The 7407-nt window shown below is 40.7% G+C and overlaps 1 long non-coding RNA gene across 1 annotated transcript; it reads right to left on the bottom strand.

The window, feature by feature from the left end:
- Positions 1–2797: 2797 nt before the first annotated feature.
- Positions 2798–6428, bottom strand: LOC148778396 (uncharacterized). Its single transcript, XR_016036469.1, has 4 exons — positions 6377–6428; positions 6229–6289; positions 4824–5017; positions 2798–3299 (listed from the first exon to the last, which is right to left on the bottom strand). It is a non-coding gene; the product is annotated as an uncharacterized LOC148778396 (long non-coding RNA).
- Between the last annotated feature and the right edge of the window lie 979 nt (positions 6429–7407).

Genomic DNA, 7407 nt, shown 5'->3' with positions numbered 1-7407 from the left:
TGAGAATGCATTTTCTTATGCAAAGCAACATTTATATTTTTATAAATTTGCAAAAACATGTGCTTACGCATTATGTGTTAAACTTCTGGCAGATTGAGAGTAAAATACTGTGCTAATTTATAAACAGTAAAAGCATATCCCACTGACACTATTAAATCAATCGGTCTAAATATTTGCTTTTGTGGTACCATATTACAAAAGCACAATAGCCAAACAAAATTCATTGCTCTAATTTTCAGTCATTTTTGTTGTTCATTGCTAAATCATGTCCAACTCTTTTGCGACCCCATGGCCTGTAGCCCACCGGGCTCCTCTTTCCATGGGACTTCCCAAGCAAAAACACTGGAGTATATTGCCATTTCCTTCTCCAAGGGATCTTCCCAACCCAGAGACTGAACCCATGTCTCCTGCACTGCATGCGGGCACTTTACCTGCTGAGCCATTGGGGATGTTGCTCAACTTCAAAACCTACTCCAAGTAAGACCCGCTCTGTGAAAACTTCCCCATCCCCGCTCCTCTGCATCCTTCCTGCCCTTCCCCCATCACGCCACAGTTCTGTACCTTTGCTCTAATCAGGTGACTTGTACACAGTTCAACTCATGTTGGTTTTACCGGTTTGGTTTAATTTCACTTGACTTGGTTTGGTTTAATTTAGCTTGACGTAGGCCTGCCACTACACACACCTCTATGGTTTTACTGTATTTTTAACCCCTGCGGTGGTTTCCTTGTTGCATTACAGACTAAGCAGATGCATGAGAGGAATGGAAAACATCCAAGCATTTTAAACTTTAAGTGTCATGAGAGCAACTCCCTGTCCAAGCTGTATTTCTCTTGCTTCTGGTTTCTAGGTAGGAGACAAATAGAATCTTATTTTAAAATAGATATTTGAAATATTACTTTGTTTTTTTCACCTAAAGTATAATAACTATCTCCCACCTATAGACAATTGATTTTGGATGTTAAGAATCTATTCAAGAAAGAAGTCATTTAAAATCTTAAAATTAGATCAGTATTGTAAAGGAGTAACCCGCTGGGTATCAAATGGGAAGAATTCAGGTGTTCAAGTCTTATGTTAATTATAGGGAAGTGTATCTTCACAGGAAGAACAATGGACCCATGCTCCATTACCAGGAGTCCTGGTTCTAGACTAAATTATTTCTTTCAGCCTTCCATTTGGTAGCACTTTTTTTTTTTTTCATTTAGAAAAAAAGTTTTGTTGACAATGTCCAATAAAGTCCAGGAGATCTTTTTTGTAAAAAAAAAAAGAAGAAGAAGACTCGATCCAAGGACAGAGAGTAGACTCCATTTTATGTGATCTGAGATCCATGAATGGCCCCCTGCCCTTTCCCTCCATAGAGTTACCTGAGGTTGGGGAGGCAGGTCAGGCAAGAAAGGCATTCACAGGCTGATCATGATGTTTCTTATTATGGGAAAAAAAAAAAAAAGGTTTTCCCATGTCTCTCATTTCCCCCATCATCTCTGGGAACCCCCTGCCTGCCTTCCTGGGTTCTCTCTCTAGTATTTGTGAATCCATAAACTCCAGAGCCCCTAACTGCTATGTATCATCTGCTTAATGCAGCTGCCATGTGGGCAGCCCTGGAAGAGGGTCGAGGAAGTACAAGGGGAGGAGACACACATTTTTTTATGGTGGTTTGTCTCAGCTGGGGCAGACATGGGACTGGGAAGGGGGCTCCTTACTGCCCTGCCAGCCCCAAGTGGAAGGACCCATAGACTGGCCAAGGCAGAGGCAGGCCTTCATTGGGATTCCCCAAGCCTTGAATTCCAGGAAGGATACAGTCCCAGCCATTGAGGCTGAGGGTCAGATCTCCCTCTCATGTTACACTCACTGCTTTGCAAAATTCCATCTTCTAGCGAGTGAGAGAAGGAAGATTGGTCTTCAGCTCCATTTTCTACATAGACAAGAAAACTTGTAATCTGAGTGAAACACAGAGCTAAATAACAACCTAGAAAGAATCCATTATTTCTCTATATTGTTTATAACAGTTTATAGACTGTAGTCATTGAAACTGACACCCTTCTTTTCACTAACTTAAGTTGGGCTTCCCAGGTGGCTCTAGTGGTAAAGACCCCGCCTGCCAATACAAGAGACGTAAAAGACAGGTTCAGTCCCTGAGTCAGGAAGATCTCCTGGAAGAGGGCATGGCAACTTCCAGCATTCTTGCCTGGAAAATTCCATGGAGAGAGGAGCCTGGCAGGCTACAGTCCATAGGGTTGCGCAGAGTCAAACACAACTGAAGCAACTTAGCATGCATGCAGCAACTCAAGTACAGAAGTCATCACACATTTATATTCATCATTATTACTTTCACAAGTAATACCCTCTGATTCTTGCATGCAGCCAGATTTTACCCTTTAGTTTTACTCTTTTCATTGCCTGCCTGACCTACTTTAACCTTTATTTCATTACTTATGAATTCTGATAATTGGTATGGTTTTCCTCCTTTGTTAATACTGATGGACAAAAAGAAAACCCCGAGTTTCTTCTTGCATAGGATAAATAAGAAGATAATGCCTGAGGCCTAGTATGCTTAAGTGATACACATAAAGGAGAAGTGAATCCTGGAAGAGTGTTGGCTCTGGAAACAAGGAGAACCTGTTTAGAAATCTCAGTTCAGTCACACAACAGCTTTGTGGCCTTGGTCACACTCTGGGAACTTCTGTCTCTTCATCAGTAGAATGTAAATGATTCCTATTTCACAAAGGCTTTGTAAGAGCTGCATGAGATAGCAGGTGTCGCTTCCTTCCTCTATCATTATTAAACCACATGAACTTGACATTTTTGTATTTTGTTTATTTTTTGATTGGTGGATAGTTGCTTTACAACGTTGGGTTAGTTTCTGCTATGCAGCAAAGTGAATCAGCCACATGTATACATATATAACCCTCTTCTTTGGATTTCCTTCCTAGTAAGGTCACCACAGAGCACCGAGTACAGTTTCCTGTTCTATACAATCCGTTCTCAATAGTTATCCATTTTAAACATAGTAATATATGTTTGTCAATCCCCCGGCGTCCCAATCTATCCCACCCCCTTTCCCTCCTTGGCGTCCATACATTTGTTCTCTGCGTCTGTGTCTATATTTCTGCTTTGCAAATAGGTTCATCTGTACCATTTTTCTAGATTCCACATATATGTGTTAATATACAATATTTGTTTTTCTTCTTCTGACTTACTTCACGCTGTATGACAGACTATAGGTCCATCCACAACTCTGCAAATAGCACAATTTTGTTCCTTTTTCTGGCTGAGTCACATGACATTTCTGTATTTTAAAAAGCTGAAAAAAAATTTAAAAAATAAATAAAAAGCTGAATATTTATACATTACTACAGTTCTATCTTATTTTAGTTAGTAAGATGCAAACCTAGAATCCAAATTCAAGGCTTCTGGGTCCCAGCCCCTTGCACTTCCATACTCTTCAAACTTTTGCTGTCAGTAAAACTTGTTTTTAGTTGGACAGGTAAAGAAAAAAACATTGCCTACCATTCCAGTTCTACAAGGTTCAAGCCATTAGCCACTGCAGTTGTCCTGAGAGGAATTCAGAATGGAGAAAAACATGAAGCATTCTGTGCTTTGGATATACAGCCCCCGGATAATTAAGATGCATATCTAGGGGAAAATGTCAAATGACCCTAGGTTCTTACATCTTCCCTTTACATTAAAAAGCACTAAAATCATTAAATTGAGATGTCTGTTCTTTGTGATTAGCAGTAGTCTTTTTGATGTTTGGCTACATGTTTTTTTCCAGCAGAAGAAAAAGAAAAACATTCCTGTTTATCTTGGCTTCATTCTTCATTCTTCAGAGCTGTTCCTCAGGGCTATCTAAGAGGCTGTCTCTGGGCTACAGTCCTCTGTGCGTGCATGTTAAGTCACTTCAGTTGTGCTTGACTGTTTGCAATCCCATGGACTGTATAGCCCACCAGGCTCCTCTGTCCATGGGATTCTCCAAGCAAGAATACTGGAGTGGGTTGTCATGCCCTCCTCCAGGGGATCTTCCCCAACCAGGGACTGAACTCACGTCTCTTACGTCTCCTGCATTGGCAGACAGGCTCTTTACCACTAGTGCCACCTGGGAAGCCCTTAGTTGTCAGTGAAACAACAAATCAAACTTAACTCACAATTTTTACATCGTGTGCCTTTTATTCAGTTGACAGACAAGTGCTGCCAAGTGGAATTATGGGGCAGCTTAATATAGGAGATGTGTGAAAAGAACAAATAATAAGAGTAGGAGAGAAAAAGAACTTATGGGCTCGGCACAAATGTCTAGATTTTATAAATACAAAGATTGTCCAGTCAGCCTGCCCCTCATAAGAGCCATGAGCTATATGTGGTGGATGTCAGTTCTCTTTCTTAATGTCAATGTCAATGGTTAGGTAACACGATCATTAATTTTATATTTAACTTTAACTTGACTAGGCTATGGGGTACCCAGATATTTGATCAACATTATTTTGGGTAATCTTACCCAGAGATTACATTTGAATTGGTGGACTGAGTAAAGCAGATTGCCCTCCAAAATGAGGGTTAGCTACATCCGATCAGTTAAAGACCTGAGTAGAAAAAAAAAAAAAGGGCAGAGCAAGGGAGAATTCTACCTACCTGAATGCTGGAGCTGGGATGCCAGTCTTGTCCTCTGACTGGAATCTCAGCAGCAGCTCTCCTGAGTCTCCAGCTTGCAGACTGCAGATCCTGGGACTTCCATGCAGCCTCCATAATCACATGATCCAATTCCTTATAATAAACCCCTCTCATCTATCTTTAGGGCTTCCTAGGTGGTGCTAGTGGTAAAGAACCCACTTACCAATGAAGAAGACATAAGAGATGCAGGTTCGATTCCTGGGTCAGGAAGATCCCCTGGAGGAGGGCATGGCAACCCACTCCAGTATTCTTGCCTGGAGAATTCCATGGACAGAGGAACCTGGTGGGCTACCGTCCATAGAGTCACAAAGAGTTGGACGTGACTAAAGCAACTTAGCCGTTCATGGACATCTATATCTAGATAAATGTAGATATAAATATTTGATGTATAGATACCCTTGTGAGGATTAAATGAGATATCTCTATATAAATTCTCTCTATTGATCCTGCTAAAGCATCCTGCTAACGAGCAAAAAGAGAGAGATAGAGACATTATAGCCTAGTTTTATAGGTTCTTGTGAGGATTAAAAGAGATGATATATATGATATGTAAAGAAAGAAGAAAAGAAAGATTATGTGTGTGTATATATAGAGAGAGACATAGAAACAGAGACAGCAAGGCAGAGAGAGTAAGAATGTATGTCTGTATATGTATGTATGTATGTATGCATCTATTGGGAGAAATATATACACATTATTGGTTCTGCACTAGAACACTGACTCATACAGAGATGGTTGCCAAAGGTTCTAGTTCCCTTTAGATGCACTCTGGAGCTGCCATCCATAATTGTACGTAAGGGTTTTTTTTTTTTTTTTTTTTTTAAGATAATGGTGTTATCCATTACTTTTAGATTTAAGCATGAGAATCCCCCAGTCTGTCTTTAGGCAGCCAGCTTTGTTCTGTCTGTGAGGTCATGACTCAAACAGAAAGGCTCCCTGTGGGTGAAAAGGAATGTGTCTCTGATTTCAGTGGCATTGTCCTGGGCAGAAGTTGAGATGGTGTGTCAGAAGACCTGCATTTGAATTCCAACTCTGCTATTTATTGTCAGTAAGAAGTAACTTTTTCTGAGCTTTGGCTTTTTCACCTGCAAAGTGAGCATAACAAAGCCTGGCTCAGAGGGGTCTGGGAAAGACTTTTAAGAGGACAATATATGTGAATTAGTCGCTGTAACTCAATAGCATTTTAAGAATATTAGTTGTTGGAATGTATTCTTTTATGCTGAAAGGAGTCTGGGTTTTGGACTTGTGTACTTAGTTTAGTTAATCTTTTGAGCATAAGGATCTTCACGTACTAAACATCAAAAAGAGAGATTGCAACCTACTTTTGCTGCTTCTTGTGAGGTTTAAAGAGGATAACGAATGAACTGCCTCTAGCAAAAACCACGGCAATGCATATGCTTCCTGCTTCCTGTAAAAGCATAACTCTTTCTTAAATTAATAAACCATCGTTATTTTAATGTTACTTGAAGTGTGTATTTTTTAATAAAGAAAAATCAAAGAACTGCCCCCACCCAAGTTCTGACAAATGATGTCTACAAGCATCTTTCACTGTCACCCGTCATTATTACCTCTTCCAGCTCCACAAAACTTCTTGTCCTGAACACTTCTTGGCCCATTGAGAACTTGTAACTGTGAAACACAAGGCCCCCAACCTTTAACCACAAGAAAAAGTAGCTGAGATGCATGGCTGACAGACATGCATTCTCTCTCTCTTACCTGGTATTCAAGACTATTACATAGTTACGAGCTTTCTTTCTGAAGATTTCACAGGAAAGAGAAAGCAATTTCTGCTCTGAACACTTAAATCAGCTAGAAAAAGGAAGAAGTTCTATTAATAAACTTATTACATATTCATAGATCCCTCACCATGAGGCTTCTCTATTTATAAATCTTATAAACACTCTTGCTGAAAGGTCTTAAGGTACAGATCATTCATGTTCTACTCCTCAACCTGGTTCAAGTTCTTGGTAGATCATTTTCTCCTTGGCAGTGAGATAAGAAAGTGAAGGGACTTTCTAAAGTATTCAATCTGGGTTCCATCCTCCATGTAGCTTTAAATGGTCAGGGGAAGGTCCCTTAACCCCTCTGAGCCTTAAAGACCTCACTTGTAAGGTAGCACTACTACCCAACTGCAGGCTGGATTAGTAAAATCTGGGTGTCAATCAGCTGCACAGAGAAGGTGACTTCACACCCTCCTCCTTCATTTTTGAACATCTTTGCCCAGATAGCCACTTTAAGGGAAGAGAAAATGTGATTGAACAATGCTGCATGTGGGACACTCCTTCAATGAGATGGGGTCCCCTGATCCAAGCTGGCCCTTAGTGACTGCTCTCCATGCACTGGGAACACCCAGGCAGTGTGGGCTTCTGTAGTCAAGTCATACCAGTTCGCTTCCATCACCTTGTCATGTAAAACTCTTAACACACCGCCTTTCACTTGAGTCATCTTAGCAGGACCTGTTTGGTATATTTCTTTAGTTTCTACCCTGCCCCCATAAAGTAGGACAACCTGCTTTCTGGGAACTTTCTAGAGGACAAGACACCATTCATTCCCTTTTACCTCCACCAGCTTCACTTACTCCTGTTGTGGGTGGTGGAGTGACTTCTTCAGTGAATCCAGGACTTTTCCTGAATTTGAATTGTGCCTGCTTGGGTCAGCCTTTTCCAGATTTGTCTCTCTCCCTTTGTGTCTCAAAGAAAACCTGTCTTTGGATTGTATGCATTTTCCACCGGGTAAGTGACCAACCT

This window comes from Moschus berezovskii, chromosome 3 (assembly GCF_049115385.1).
Source record: "Moschus berezovskii isolate FMDL1 chromosome 3, NW_MosBer_1.0, whole genome shotgun sequence".
NCBI classification, from domain to species: domain Eukaryota; kingdom Metazoa; phylum Chordata; class Mammalia; order Artiodactyla; family Moschidae; genus Moschus; species Moschus berezovskii.
The sequence above is the reverse complement of the archived record's forward strand: the minus strand, read 5'-3'. Positions and strand labels throughout refer to the sequence as shown.